At 48.2% G+C, this 16,691-nt stretch overlaps 1 pseudogene; it reads right to left on the minus strand.

Moving 5' to 3' along the window:
- Positions 1–16,468, minus strand: part of LOC111979563 (dynein axonemal heavy chain 11-like) — a 60,323-nt pseudogene extending 43,855 nt beyond the window's left edge.
- Positions 16,469–16,691: the final 223 nt, after the last annotated feature.

Below are 16,691 nucleotides of genomic sequence, written 5' to 3' on the forward strand. Positions count from 1 at the left end.
GGGACATCATGAAGACCTACAGAGACAGACAAGAATATAGGGACATCATGAAGACCTACAGAGCCAGACGGTAATATGGGGACATCATGAAGACCTACAGAGCCAGACGGTAATATGGGGACATCATGAAGACCTACAGAGCCAGACGGTAATATAGGGACATCATGAAGACCTACAGAGACAGAGGGGAATATGGGGACACCAATATAGCTTCTATAGTATGGCCATTAGGGGAAGACACCCTGGTTGATAAACACTGTGTTACCTGTTCTTCTGGTCTGCTCCTGTCTTCTCTCTTCAGTGATCCAGCCACCACCAGCACTGACTTGATGGCCCTCAGGCCCCAGTCATAGTGGTCCTACAACACGTAAGCAGTATTACACAGTATTAGAGTGTTTCTTTGTGTATTTGTTTGTTTGTTTGTTTGTTTGTACCTGTTTAGAGAGCAGCTCCTTGCAGAGTGTGTACAGGCTGATGAACTTGCGTGCGAGTAGGCGAGCATCGATGAATCCCTCAGCAACCAGCATGATCTCACAGATCAACTCATAGTCAGGAATCACCATCGCACACGGCCTAGATTGGAGAGTGTCAACATTCAGATTGAAGGGAGAGATGGAGTGGGTCGATTTGCAATTCAGCCTGTGTGTGTGTGTGTGTGTGTGTGCGTGTCACCTGAACAAGGCCTTGAGGTTCTCCGGTAGTTCCGTTCTCCCAGCGTAGCCTGGGTTCAGAGTGATAAAAATCCCCACGGTGGGCCTCAGCTCGATCTCCTCACCCAGGAAATGGAACCTGACAAGCAGGAACACAAATCTTAGCGAAAGACACAAAGCCTCTTGGATTTGTTTCATTCCATTCGTTATCTTTCTAGGAGTCCCTCACCTCTGTCTCTTGTTCCTGATGGCGTCCTGTATGGTTTTGACCTGTACTGCCACCACAGATAGCACCTCCACGGAGATCCTGTTGAACTCATCAAAACAGCCCCACACACCCGTCTGGGCCAGACCTTTATAGATGTTCCCTATGGACTACAGACGAGGTGGGGAAAGAAACGGGGGGATTCGGAAGCACTCAAACGCAGATTATGTCATAACCAAAAAACAGTGTATCCACGCGGCTCTCCCAGTTTGTGAATACCTACCTTGTAGTCCATCTGTTCGGAGCAGTTGAATACATAGACCATGATGCCTAAGGAGCGGCCCAGGTCCTTGGTGGTTTCAGTCTTCCCAGTGCCTGCTGGACCAGAGGGGGCGCCACTCATCGTCAGGTGGAGAGACTGGGTCAGAGTGATGTAACACCTGGRGAGAAGAAGAGAGAGCGAGAGTGGTGTGTGCTTGTGTGGGGAAATCATAGTGAGTTGCAGAGATCATCACGGTAGTGGTTAAGAAATAGGTGGGTAAAAGCTGATTGCAGTTCACGGTGAGTAAAGTAACGCTCCTTATACTTTAAATGCATTTTTTTTCCCGCAAAAGGTGGCCAAACTAGTTTAGAGTGTTATAGMATCTATATGAAGAGTTTATGCCTGCATGTGTGTGTACCTGTCAGTGAGTGGAGTGATGACCAGTCTGTTGGTATTGCCCAGGTACTCATATGAGAACTGGAACTGAGCATCACAGATGTTGATGTAACAGTGTCTCGTCACGTCATCCCAACGATGGCGCAGCTGGGACAGCCATGCAAACGCCTGTCCCGTTGTCACCTAGGAAACCAAACCCCCAAGAGTCAATTTGTTATTAAACCAGCCTCAACAGCATCTAAGAGTGACTCTTTTATAGTCCTATTAAGTAGTAGTAGTTTATAGTCCTATAAAAGAGGCAGGTAGCCTAGCGGTTAAAAGCRTTGGGCCAGTAACCGAAAGGTCGCTGGTTCAAATCCCGGAGTTGACTAAGCGATGAGCCAATGAGCAAGGCACTTAACCCTAATTGCTCCTTTAAGTAGCTCTGGATGAGAGCGTCTGCTAAATGACTCAAATGTAAACGTGAAATGATTAGAGCATGTAAATMTGATCTCAGAGCAGTGGTTATGTTCCGGGAAACATGTTCGGAAGTTGCTTCAAGGTCATTTCTTAAGTTCATTCACCTTTTATAAAAGCCAACTGTGATCTGAGGGCAGAGGTTATGTTACCTTCTGTGCTATGAGTTTGGCGACCACGTCGCGAGCGTGCACGTCGATGGTGCACAAGGTCATGATCTTCTGTCTGTCACCTGGAGTCAGGTCTCCCAGGAGCATATGGATCAGGGAGTTCAGCTGGGTGATCTACCAACGCACGACCATCAGATAACCATCACGTAACCACAAAATAACMATTTTTGTGTATAAGAGACCTGGGTGATATATCACAGACGTGTGTGTATGTGTGTGTGTCTACCTGCTTTCTGTTGTAGTCTTTCAGGGCAGTCTCAAAGCCCTCCTCCACCCTCTCAAAGGCGATGCCCACGTCTGTCGCCCACCACACCTGGCTGCCAGTCAGACCAACCTTGGCAGGGGAGGACAACACACAGTTTTGAAATTCAGGCACATTTTTGTTTGGTAGCAATGCTTTTTAGTGCAATGGTGAGTTTGGGGACGACACACACACACCTGTGCTGGATAGTCAAACAGCCACTGGTCTCTGGGTTTGTCCTCATAAGCAGCGACCGCTTCTTGGATCTCCCTCTGGACAGTAGAGCGCATAGTCCGCTCCAGTTCACTCAGCCAGCACTCTGCCTACAGATACGCAGACATATATACGTTTCAGACATACACACACACATGCACAAACACACATACACACACACACACAAAGGTGTTCCTACCTGTCCTTGGCAGATGCAGGGTTTGGAGAAGGGTACGTACTCCCCTTCTCTACTGTACATTCCTATGGCAACTGCCTCCCCCTCATCCTCCTCTCCCTCTTTCTTTTCTCCTCCCTCCTCCTCTCCCGCTTTCTCTGAGTCTCGGAAGCGAAGGTCCGCCACATTATCAAACAGCTTCAACAGGTGCCTGGTAACCTGGGTCACACATCAAAACACACACCACCATCATCATCGTACACAACATGGCAAAAAGTATGTGAGTGGACACCCCTTCAAAATAGTGGATTTGGCTATTTCAGCCACACCCGTTGCTGACAGGTGTATACAATCGAGCACACAGCCATGCAATCTCCATAGGGAAACATTGGCAGTAGAATGGCCTTACTGAAGAGCTCAGTGACTTTCAACGTTGCACCGTCATAGGATGCCCCCRTTCCAAGTCAGTTTGTCAAATCTCGGCCCTGCTAGAGCTGTCCCAGTCAACTGTAAGTGCTGTTATTGCGAAGTGGATATGTCTAGGAGCAACAACAGCTCAGCCCTCGAAGTGATAGGCCACACAATCTCACAGAACRGCACCGCCGAGTGCTAAAGTGCGTAGCACGTAAGAATCGTCTGTCCTCGGTTACAACACTCACTACCGAGTTCCAAACGGCCTCTGGAAGCAACGTCAGCACAATAACTGTTCATCGGGAGCTTCATGAAATGGGTTCCCATGGCCGAGCAGAAGCACACAAGCCTAAGATCACCATGTGCAATGCCAAGCGTTGGCTGGAGTAGTGTAAAACTCCCAAAAATCGGACTCTGGAGCAGTGGAAACGCGTTCTCTGGAGTGATGAATAACGCTTCATCTGGCAGTCCGACGGACAAATCTGGGTTTGGCGGATGCCAGGAGAACACTACCTGCCCCAATGCATAGTGCCAATTGTAAAGGAATAATGGTCTGGGGCTGTTTTTCATGTTTCGGGCTAGGCCCCTTAGTTTCAATGAAGGGAAATCTTAACGCTACAGCATACAATGACATTCTAGACGATTCTATGCTTCCAACTTTGTGGCAACAGTTTGGGAAGGCCCTTTCCTGCTTCACCATAAGAATGCCCTGTGCACAAAACAAGGTCCATACAGAAATTATTTGTAGAAGATTGGTGTGGAAGAAATTGACTGGCCTGAACAGAGCCCTGACCTCAACCCATCCAATACCTTTGGGATGAATTGGAACGCAGACTGCGAGCCAGACCTAATCGCCCAGCATCAGTGCCCGACTTTACTAATGCTCTTGTGGCTGAATGGAAGCAAGTCCCCGCAGCAATGTTCCAACATCTAGTGGAAAGCCTTCCCAGAAGAGTGGAGGCTGTTATAGTAGCAAAGGGGGGACCAACTCCATATTAATGCCCATGATTTTGGCCATCTAGTGTATTTCATGCAGTATACTGTATGTTCAAATGAAAAAGCAGGTGAGTGATGTTCACCTGTTTGGGCTGTGTTCCCTTGGAGACGATCTCCAGTAGGTCTGTAGCAGAGACAAAGTAGAACCGAGGGAACGTCAGTCTTTTGGTTTCCAGATACTCAGCCAGGGCCTTCTCACACACTGACAGCCTGGGGGGAGAGACAGTCGAGTTAGTATAGACACACACACATGCAAATCCAACTGCATACACACACACACGCACACACACACACACACACACACACACACACACACACACACACACACACACACACACACACCATCCACAACAACCACACACACACACACACACACACACACACATCCAAACACACACACACACACACACACACACACACACACACACACACACACACACACACACACACACACACACACACCTTTGCTGCAGAGCCTCTAGTTTCTCCAGGAAGCCGGGTTGGTTGGTGACCTCCACCACGTTACGGGTCTGGACAACCTCTGTCATCATGTTCTGTTTCATCACATCACATACAGAATCAAGTCATTACAAACCTTACTCACTGTCACCATTGTAATACAGAATGGTTGATTTGTGTTTGAGGAACATTTGTTCTGGTAGTGTGTGGGTTGAAGAAGTGTGCGTGTGTTACCTGGAAGTCAGAGTGTATGCCTGCCGGAACATCTCTGTGTTGTGCGCTAGTTGAGACCGTCTGTTGTTGCTAGTTGAGTGGTGTGTGTGTGTGTGTGTGTGTGTGTGTGTGTGTGTGTGTGTGTGTGTGTGTGTGTGTGTGTGTGTTGTGTGTGTGTGTTGTGTGTGTGTTGTGTGTGTGTGTGTTGTGTGTGTGTTGTGTTGTGTGTGTGTGTGTGTGCGTGTACTAAGCCTAACATATGGAGTTGTTTTAAAATGGACATACCATGGATCATTTAGATATTTGATTTGGAATTTTAGGACCCCTTTAGGCATACAAAAAATATTTAAAATGCATTTGATCAAATATAGAATGTGGCCTTTATTACACTATAGCCCACAGAAACGCAGTGAATAACACATTCATAAATGGCAAAAAAGTTAAAAGATAAATCATAAAGAATAACGTTTTTAAGTGTCCTATATCTACAATATCTAGAAGATATATATATAATTTTTTTGGGGGGGGCGGGACAAAGCGACTTCCATACTTCCATTTGCTTGTATAAGTTACCTTCAGACGAGTCCTGTGACACCTCTGGGGGTCGTATAGCAAAACGGAGAACACCACAGTGTTCGTGCGAGTCTCCTCTTTCCATAGAGTGGTCATAATAGGCCAAACCGCTCGGACGCTACAGACGTTTTTCGGGACGCTAGAAGAACGAGTTTCGGAGTGTCTCATGGTGTGACAAACACCGCTGTACCTCGGCCACCTTCCACCGCTGATGCGGAAGGCCGACATAAGCGGACGTGGTGGATTGAGACGCAGCCCATGCAAAAAAAACTGATGGATTTTGATGGGAATTTTTGTATTATGTTACTCACAAGGATTAGTGTGTGTGTTGTATGTAGTATATCTACCTGGAAGTCGGAGTGTATGCCCTGGAAGCTCTCAGCATCGTGGGCTAGTTGAGAGCGTATGTCGTGGCTGTTGGTGAAGATGCTGTTGAGGTGGGCCCAGGTCCTCTGGACAGACATCCAGGAGGAGATGACCAGGTCTGCCACCATTAGCCTCCTCTGCCAGCCACTCACCTCCGCCTGGAAGTACTCCACATACTTACTCATCAGGATGTTTTGCAGCTGCACCTAGGAGGGGTCGGGTAAGAAAATATGAATTAGGCCAATGTATTGTAGTTAGACRGTTTTACCAGGTAAGTTGACTGAGAACACATTCTCATTTACAGTAATAACCTGGGGAATAGTTACAGGGGAGAGGAGGGGGATGAATGAGCCATTTGTAAACTGGGGATGTTTAGGACACCAGGGACCAGGCTTAACACCTCTACTCTTACGATAAATGCCATGGGATCTTCAATGACCTCAGAGAGTCAGGACACCCGTTTAATTATTTATTTTTTAAATGTATTTTTAATTTTACCCCCTTTTCTCCCCAATTTCGTGGTATCCAATTGTTAGTAATTACTATCTTGTCTCATCCTAGCACCTTCTCTATGGCCATCTCTTTGACTGCCTTGTCCACTATGTTTTTGACCTCTCATCACTACAACTCCCGTACGGGCTCGGGAGAGACGAAGGTCGAAAGCCATGCGTCCTCCGAAGCACAACCCAACCAAGCCGCACTGCTTCTTAACACAGCGCGCTTCCAACCCGGAAGCCAGCCGCACCAATGTGTCGGAGGAAACACCGTGCACCTGGCCACCTTGGTTAGCGCGCACTGCGCCCGGCCCACCACAGGAGTCGCTGGTGCGCGATGAGACAAGGATATCCCTACCCTCCCTAACCCGGCCAAACCCTCCCTAACCCGGACGACGCTAGGCCAATTGTGCGTCGCCCCACGGACCTCCCGGTCGCGGCCGGCTGCGACAGAGCCTGGGCGCGAACCCAGTTCTCTGGTGGCACAGCTAGCGCTGCGATGCAGTGCCCTAGACCACTGCGCCACCCGGGAGGCCAGGAGACCCATTTTAACATCCCATCCGAAAGACAGCACCCTACACAGGGCAGTGTCCCCAATCACTGCCCTGGGGCATTGGGATATTTTTTAGACCAGAGGAAAGAGTGCCTCCTACTGGCCCTCCAACACCACTTCCAACAGCATCTGGTCTCCCATCCAGGACCAACCCTGCTTAGCCTCAGAAGCAAGCCAGCAGTGGAATGCAGGGTGGTATGCTGCTGGCTAAAAGTAAGGGGTAAGCGGTTTCAGTAAGGGGTTTCAAAGGAGTTTTAGGCCTTTCACTACTTGTACAGCTATGGAATTTTCTCCCATTGTTTTTGCTCTTAAGTGTTTTACTTTCTTCCCTTCAGGAGAYAAGGGGCTACAATAATAGGACATGCACTGCACTGCACTCCAGTATTCCCTGGAGTGGAACTGAGTGAGCGGAGAGAGGGACTAAACTAAAAAGGAGACTATGAATTGGGTTATTGTGTGGTATGCTGAACATTTGACAGTATCTTGGCCATGTTCTGATATAATCTCCACCCGGCACAGCCAGAAGACTGGCCACCCCTCATAGCCTGGTTCCTCTCTAGGTTTCTTCCTAGGTTCTGGCCTTTCTAGGGAGTTTTTCCTAGCCACCGTGCTTCTACACCTGCATTGYTTGCTGTTWGGGGTTTTAGGCTGGGTTTCTGTACAKCACTTTGAGATATCAGCTGATGTAMGAAGGGCTWTATAAATACATTTGATTTGATGTTACCTGGTTGTCTTCCAGCGTCTCAATCAGGTTTTCGTCCGACTTGAGCAGTGGAGTTTCTATACTGGGGTGCTTCTCATAAGACAACGCCATCACACTCCACGTCTGAGTAATCTCAGCTAGCACCTTCTCTATGGCCATCTCTTTGACTGCCTTGTCCACTATGTTTTTGACCTCGTCCTCCACCCTGTGGAGCTGCAGCTCCAGTAGGTCTCCCAGAGTGGTCCCCTCCCACATCACAAACCGCACCTGGGGTCAGAGGTGAGAAGTCAAAGGTCAGTGAGAGAGAGAGAGAATGGTACCCCGGTGGGGTTCATCAACAATGGCCATTGACCTCTCTCCGACTGTAGATGGTAAGAGAGGGACAACATGAGAGAGAGAACAARTCGGAGGGAAGTACGTAACGAGAAAGAGAGTGTTGTACCCCGGTGGTGTTCATGAGTTGTTGCCAGTGTCTCTCTCTGACAGCAGGGTTCTGCAGCTCATTGACCGCTCGTAGAGACGTCAGCAGGTTCTTCACCGTCGACTCCAGACCCAGATACACATCCCACACACGCACCTCCTTATCCAGGGTCTTCATCTCCTACACACGCATTCACATGATATATAAWGTACACAGGCATTATAGTCACACACACAACAAATATAATAGCATCAGCTAGCAAACGCTGAGATAAAGGCGTGATATTTCCCTTAAATCGGTCAGATGAAAGTGTGTGTGTGCATGTGTGTCGGATGTAGCACCTTAGCAAATCTCCTCAGCTCCATGTCCATCTGCTCCACGTTAATCTCTTTCCACGGGGTCTTAGTCCAGTCCTCTATACTGGTCTGGGTTACACATCACATACAATATAGTGACAATCAGAGAAAGACAAAAAAAATAATAATAATTTCAGCTACAATCAGTGAGGTTTTTACCTTGACGAAGATGACCATGTCCCAGACGGCTTTGACCAGGATGATGTCARAGCGACACTGGCGGAGCTGCTTGTAGTCAGGGAAACTGACCTCGAACAGATCAGCTGTGTCCTGGAGCTTACGCATCTCTGCCTCCAACACTGCTACAACACGGTTAGACTACACGCACAAGCAAAGATACACAGTTGTAAAAAACTCTTGTGCATTCCTAGCTATATCAAACAGCCCTCGCATATTAATAGACTAAGTAAAGAAATGACTGCATTTTCCCCACTCAATAAACTACATCTCCCATAATCCCCTCAACCCCTGCCTCCTTCAGCCTCCTACTACGTGAATATGAGATGGTAACCTTGTCAATCAGCTTATAAGGCTCCTCCACGTCTATTCTGAAGATGACCTCCGAGCGAAACTGCTCTCTGAACTCATGCTGCTTGATCTGTGAGATGAGACACGTACATAGAATTCTTCAAACATACAGTTTAGATAGACTAGGCTACAGTTTAGATGCATAGAAGTGGTGGTCAGGTCGGGTGAGAGTCGGGTAGGTTTATCTAACATCTAACATCTATAATTCAGAAAAGCAGACGGATCAGTTTGCACAGCATATGCTAAGCTCTCTGCAAGGGTCCTCCACATGATGGTATCGTGTGTGTCTGATACACTACACCCACGCGCGCGCGCCTCACCTCAAAGCGGACACACTTCCTACGTATGACGGAGACCTCGTTGGACTGCAGTGGGGCCACCTCGTGTTTCACTGTAAATGCGACCTTTTTCAGACTCTTCCACTTCTCAGGCAGCTCCTACACAGGTTACAAGGCATTATAAGGTATCATAGGCATCGTAGGATGATCATTGGGTGGGATGCGTGTACCTCCATTTGAGTGTGGGTGTGTGTGTGTGTGTGTGTGTGTGTGTGTCTGTAGTCTACCTCCAGCTGTGTATAGACACTTCCTGGTAGCTGCTGTCCATAGGTCTTGAGTAGATCAGTGGTGGACTTGAGTGGTTTGAAGTGTTGGTCAGCACTGATCTGTCTGTCCCGTATGGCCATCAGATGACCCATAATGTCCACCAGACCAGCATAGTCCCCGTCTGAGACCTTATTAGACAGACCACAAGATGTGTTCTGGACAAACAACGCCAGGTCGCTCACACTGGGGGAGAGAGAGAGATGGCGAGAGAACGTTGAAGAGGGGATATGCATTGTATTGGATGAGGGAGACAGTAAATAGATAGGTGATTGTGTGTCTGTTTAGATATTATGTGTGTGTGTGTTTAATTGCGTGCACTATTTGTGTGTGTGTGTGTGTGTGTGTGTGTGTGTGTGTGTGTGTGTGTGTGTGTGTGTGTGTGTCACCTCTGATTGACATGGTTGAGTAGGTGCTCTTTGAACATCCAACTCCACCTCTTGATGATGTTCGTCAGGGCCAGTTTGAAGGGCTTGATGTCCAGCTGCAGCCAGCCACAGAACACTCTCCTGTCCTCCAGCTTACTGACCCGCACGTATAGAGACTCAAACAGGCTGATCTAGAACATAGAACCACACCCACTGATTGATCTAGAACACAGAGCACTTTCCTGTCTTCCAGCTTACTGACCCGCACATACAGAGACTCAAACAGACTGATCAAGAATATAACACAGACTGAATCAGACTGATCTAGAACAGAATCAATTACATGTATGGATCTAGAAGAAAGTAGAGTATGGGGAAAGTCTGCATTAAAAACAATCTGCATTTTCCCACCAGAGATGTGTTTCCATCAAATTTTTGTGACTTGTTGTGGATGTGTGTGATGACGTAGTACACATAAAAATAACTTTTGCGGTTAAATTCCCACTCTGGTATTGACACGTGCACTCTAGCCAACAGCTTGCAGATAGATACAGGGAGGGTATAGCCTAAATTATGATAATATTATGGACAATTATCTTTATTTGTCAAATGGCAGCCAAGCATCGATCATCACGTCATGAGCGAAGATCCTAAACTTTTATCGGAAAAGGAACATCAAGCTCATCACCGTAACACGTTCACCAACCTCTGAAGTTCACCATAACTTATGTCATCTGTAGCCTAATAAACTSTATGCTTTCCCGAGTCGTAGTAGAAGGACCACACAACATACCATCATGTCCAAGTTTACTTCGATAATATTTGCGCATTAAAGCGTTTCCACAGGCTTTTCTTGCATAATACATTTTACTGTAACAAAAAGATCCCACCTTGTCTAGAATATTTTGTTTTGTCAAGACTGGGAAAGTTTAGCTGTTTCCATCATGCCGGTCATTACATTTTTTATCCAACATACACTTAACACGCATAAAAAGGTTGGATGGAAACCTTGTTACTGTTTTAAAAAGGTAGTGGTAATATTTCATTCARTACAGACATTTGTAGGCGGCTTAACTTACCCTGTCCCACGCCTCAACTTACCCCATACCCTATGTAAGTTGTGCCAAAATATCACTTTTTTTGGACAAGCTATGTTTTCAAAACTGTCATGTTTACATGAATTCTGATTATTTCCAGGGATACACAACATCCTGAAATATATGTAGATATCTTTGATAGAAAGAATACTACATTTCCCTTGACGGAGTGATGCTGAATGTAAAAGAATGGCTCAACTTTTAAAAGAAGTTGAACTATTAAAAGCACTGTAACTCTCTGGGACTGCCTCTTACCCTCTCTTACCTGTTCTTTAAAGTTGTCCAGTGTGGGTGGGTTCTTGGCCAGTTCATAGTCTGCGTAGAGCTCAGCCTCCTCTGTGCTCAGGACATGACCATACAGCAGGAACTGTCTCATGAACTCTGACCTGCACACATTCCAAATCCTAGATTAGGATCCACAATAAKCTTCATTGTGAAGGACACACATTTGATCACAAAATGTATTCACACACTCACCTGTCATCTGTCCAGAGGTAGCGGTAGCTGGAGAATGACACCTGGTACTCTCTGACCTGAGAAATAGTCGATCGGGCACGGCCTCTGATGACCTGGCCCAGCTCTGACAGGTCGGCCATCCTGTCTATGTCAGACTGGAGGGAGAGGTTAAAGGCCAAAAGAGAAATGTTCAAAGGCTAATCAAATTATTTGGATTTTGTTGTGTGTTGTGTGTGTGTGTGTGTGTGTGGTGTGTGTGTGTGTGTGTGTGTGGTGTGTGTGTGTGTGTTGTGTGTGTGTGTGTGTGTGTGTGTGTGTGTGATGTGTGTGTGTGTGTGAATCTATTCTACTGATAGTTGTCCTCTGTTTTTATGCTTGGCCACGCGGGGTATGAACGATGCCATCTTAGAGATATCGCCACCATCTGTCGATGATGTCGTAGAAGTTTCCCTGGTGACTGATGTCCAGCGAGGGTTCGAAGGTCATCTCGTTGGCGTTGAGGACCAGCTGGACTCGAAGAGCGGGGCGATGCCGAAGGGCTGGGTCGTGTTCTCGATCAGGTACTGTAGGGAACAGCGTACCGACTGGAGAACCCTGCTAGAACATGCGGTCAACATAGTCAGTGTAGGACTCACTCGGCACAGTCTGGGCTGAACTCCCAACAGAGCAAGTTCTCCTGAGAGAGAGAGAGAGAGCCAGAGACAGAAGGAGAGAAAGAAAGAGAGAGCGAGAGAAAGAGAGAGAGAGAGAGAGAGGGGGAGTAGAGAGATGTCATGCGATGTTGTGTTTTGTGGTACTTGTCTGTGTCTCTATATGATTATGTATGTGTACAGTGTGTGTGTAATCTCGTGTGTGTATACCTTTAGCAGTGTGTGTATCTGCTCCCCTGTGTTGGTGATGAGTGTGGTACTGTTTGCTGATGCCTCCTCATGTCAGTGAGGATGAGGAGGGTAGAACCCTGTCTCCTGTGATGAAGGGCCTGGTGACTGAACTTCCCCATCAGAGCCTGAATGGCCTCAACATTAGCCTTACTGGACTGGAACCCTACAGGACACGTCCTATATGGAGGGAGGAGAGGAGAGAGGGAGAAGGGAGGAGAGATGGACGAAGGGAGGAGAGGGAGAGATGGATGAAGAGTTAGGGATAGCTGGATGAAGGGAGGAGAGAGGGATGAAGATGAGAGGGATAACTGGATGAAGAGAGGAGTGTAGATGGATGAAGAGGAGACATGGAGATTGGAAGGCCTCAACGTTATCCTTACTAGACTGGACCCTGCTGGCCACATCCTGGATAGTGAGGAGAGGAGAGAGGGAGGTATGAATAGAGAGAAGGAGTGTGTGTTGTGTCGTGTGGGTGTGTGTGTGTGTGTGTGTGTGTGTGTGTGCTGTGTGTGTGTGTGTGTGTGTGTGTGTGTGTGTGTGTGTGTGTGTGTGTGTGGTGTGTGTGTGTGTGTGTGTGTGTGTGTGTGTGTGTGTGTTTTACCTGCACCAGGTCTCGTGTGGTCTGGACAATAGTCCAACAGGTCATTCTACTTCCAGGTCAGTTCTTGGAGAGCAGGCTTTAGCTGCCGTCTGGTCCCGCCCATCTCCTCCTTAACCAATCCAGCTCCCAGCCAGGATGGTGCTGTGGCAGCCGATTGTTACCACTGGGTTTATCAGGGCCAGGTTCTGGGTGTAACGCAATAACACAATACAGTACAACTCACAATACACTAACACAATACTACACAACACCAGTTGTGTGTGTGTGAGTGTGTTGTGTTGTGTGTGTGTGTGTGTGTGTGTGTGTGTGTGTGTGGTGTGTGTGTGTGTGGTGTGTGTGTGTGTGTGTGTGGTGTGTGTGTGTGTGTGTGGTGTGTGTGTGTGTTGTGTTGTGTGTGTGTGTGTGTGTGTGTGTGTGTTTTAGGAGCCAAGACCACGCATATAGAGTGTCTCTCGTTTGGAGTAGAGGTGTAGAGCAGCTTTAGGGATGCTGTGGTTCTTCAACATGCTCAGATACTTCACCTCCCTCAGCACTGAGGTCAGCTAGAAGAGAAGGAGTCAGGTACTGACTGGAGCACGGGTCAGCAAATGTGATTTTTATATTTAAAAAAAATGTAAATGTTCGAAACAGACTGTGAAATCAACAAGAATTCAGCTAAAAATGTGTTCAATTTAAGAAATCTGTTCCCAAGTATTCCCACAAATAAAAAAAAGAGAGGTGATCGCATCTCAATGTAATTCAAGGTATGGAATCATTGTTATTTTCAAATCCAATCTCTTTTTAGGCTTAGTCATGGTCAATTTGCAGTGTACAATTTATTATAATTATGTTCCGGCCCCCCGAACATCTGCTCTGACAAAAATCGGTGGCCTACGGCTGCCTACCCCTGGACTAGAGCATTACTCTGGCAGCAGTAGTACTTGGGCTTGGGAGTTTAGAAGTTGTGGTTAAGGTTAGGGTTATGATTATGATTATAGATGGAGGTTAGTGATCAAGGGATAGAGGTTTACAGCCAGAGGTTACAATTAGGGTTCATGGTTGGGAGTTAGGGTAAGGGGTCAGGGGTCAGGGTCTAGGGGTAAGGGTGAGGGGATTAGGGAACCTTACTGCAGGGCTGAAGTTGACCTGGAACAGTCCTGTCTCTTGATCCAGTGTGAGTAGTGGTTCCTGGAGGTGTGTGTTGCACAGTTCCTCCAACCCCTCCGTCCACACAGAGAACAGCTCCTCATCGTGCTGGTCTAGAACCTCTAGAACCCTCTCACACTTCTGGAGAACCTGCTCCGCCTCGGCAGAACCCAGTGGCCTGGGACACAAAGAGAGACGGGGAGGCGGGATGAGAGAGAGAACGAGTGTGTGTGTGTGTGTGTATGTCTGTAGACCAGACCTACATGCGTATGAGATGGTTGAGGTTGCTGCGGTTAGTCAGGATGCGGTCTCGTAGCTCCTGCGACCACTTCAGGTTGCCAGCGACCGGTGGCATGTTCTTACTCAGGACCTCACAGCCCGACCGCAACTGGAACACAACCACAATAAACCTCTGTGTGACTGAAGAGACAATAAACTCTCAAAACCTCTCACTCCCTCTCTTTCCTCTCATTCTCTCCCTCTCTTTCTCCTCTCCCCCTCCCTCCCTCTCYCCCTCCCTGGTCTCTCACCCGCTCTCTCTGCTGGTCCAGTATGAGCTGGCAGTGGTCTATCTCAGTGTTGAACATGCCCAGCAGGGTGCTGTAGTTTGGGGAGAACAGCTGGTTGATCCTGGGTCTCTCTAAGAGGGTGCCAAAGATCTGGAGGAGCTGGAGGAGCATAAGCACAGAGAGCAGAAGACTATGGTCTTACAATCACATAAACAAACAGAAAGCACTGAATCAGGGCTGTGGTTAGGGTAAAGGGTCAGGGCTATGGTTAGGATAAACGGGTCCAGGGCTATGGTTAGGGTAACATGTCAGGGTATGGTTAGGGTAAAGGGTCAGGGCTTATGGTTTAGGGTAACACGGTCAGGGCTAATGGTTAGGGTAACGGGTCAGGGCTATGGTTAGGGTAAAGGGTCAGGGCTATGGTTAGGGTAATGGGTCAGGGCTATGGTTAGGGTAACGGGTCAGGGCTATGGTTAGGGTAACATGTCAGGGCTATGGTTAGGGTAAAGGGTCAGGGCTATGGTTGGGGTAAAGGGTCAGGGCTATGGTTAGGGTAACGGGTCAGGGCTCAGGTGTGTCTCACCTTGAAGGCAGACTCCAGGCCTTTAGAGTGTTGGAAGGCCAGGTTGAGAACGGTCCCCAGCCTCTGGTCAAAGTCTCTGTTCTGCTCCATGAAACGCCTGTAGTCCACTAGGAAGTCCTAAACACACCAGCAAACAAACATCATGTTAGTGGCCGTTTGATGATGGTTAAATAAAGCATTTGTAAAAGTTGAACAGAGGTGTCACGAGCTTCACCTCTTTAGTGTAGTCCAGCGGGTCGTATTTGCTCTCCCTCAGAGTTCTCCAGCTGTCGTGGAACTCCTCGTTCATACTGAACACCATCTCACTCAGGATCTTCCCCCTCGACCCTCCCAGCTCAACCTTCTCCAGCTTCAGGAAGTCCAGCGCAGACGCAAACAGCTCCTGATAGACAGATGCGTTAAAGCATGGAGGAATAGATGGACGGATGGATAGAGCCCTATATAGTACACTACCTGTGACCGGAGCCACACGCAAACTCGTGCCAGACACACACCTCGATCATGAGCAGCCTGTCTAGTACGTGGTCAGCCCTGTGGAAGACCAGAGTGGAAGGGAAGTCCCATTGTTTGACAGTCTCCCCGCTGCGGTAGTACTGAGGGATGCGCTGGCGGTGTGTGTGGAACAGGCGCTTGAAGCTCCGCAGAACACTGATGGCCATCTGAACCCTCTCCACTCCTTCTTCCAGTTCCATCTTAAACAGCTCCTCTGGGATCAGATACGCAAACGCCTGGCGACACAAACAGAGAGGCATTATACGCAACACACACAGATCAGGCGCACGCGCAGACACCACACACCCACCTTCTCGATGAGTAAATTGCAGAACTCCTGCAGTAGGAGCACCATGCGTGGGGGGCGGCAGTAGTATTGCGAGCGGCTCCAGATGAGACACAGAGTGTGGAAGAGAGGGGGTAACAGCATCTCTATCTTGTTGAAACTCCCCTCCTCAAAACAACTGATCAGTCTCCTCAGTGGTCTCAGRTAGAGGTCTATATCCTCAGCCTCTAAAACCGCTGTGAGAGAGAAACATTGGGGCCGGTGATGATTAAGGGAAAGGAGAAACGTGAAGGATCGTGTCTGTGATGGGAACAAGGCCTCTCGCACTACCCTGGTTGACTTTGAGGCAGATGTCGTGGAAGGAGGCGTAGTAACTGCTATTGATCCTCCTCAGAATCTCCATGATCTGTTCCACCTTAGGGTTCATGATCTGAGAGAGCACGGAACGTAGAAGAAGAAAAATAATGAACTCTGAGCAAACACAAGCATACACACTGACCTGACTCTACTCCAGCCTACCTGTGAATGGACGCCTAGCAGGTTGCCTCTCTGACAGGCCCAGAAGTGGAGCTCCGCGCTGGGGCCCGGGTGGTCCCCCTGCTGCAGCACCATGCTGGAATCCCTCTTCAGGACGGTCCAGATCTGACCGGACCACTGGATCACCAGGGTCTCTATGGAGTACAGCAGAGCCCGGTCTATCGGCCAGCCATTAGAGCTAGGGGGGAGAGAGAGAGAAGTCACACACTCACACACACACACACACACACACACACACACACACACACACACACACACACACACACAACACACACACACACACACACACACACACAACACACACAACACACAC

This window comes from Salvelinus sp. IW2-2015, linkage group LG19 (genome assembly GCF_002910315.2).
Source record: "Salvelinus sp. IW2-2015 linkage group LG19, ASM291031v2, whole genome shotgun sequence".
In the NCBI taxonomy this organism is placed as follows: Eukaryota; Metazoa; Chordata; class Actinopteri; order Salmoniformes; family Salmonidae; genus Salvelinus; species Salvelinus sp. IW2-2015.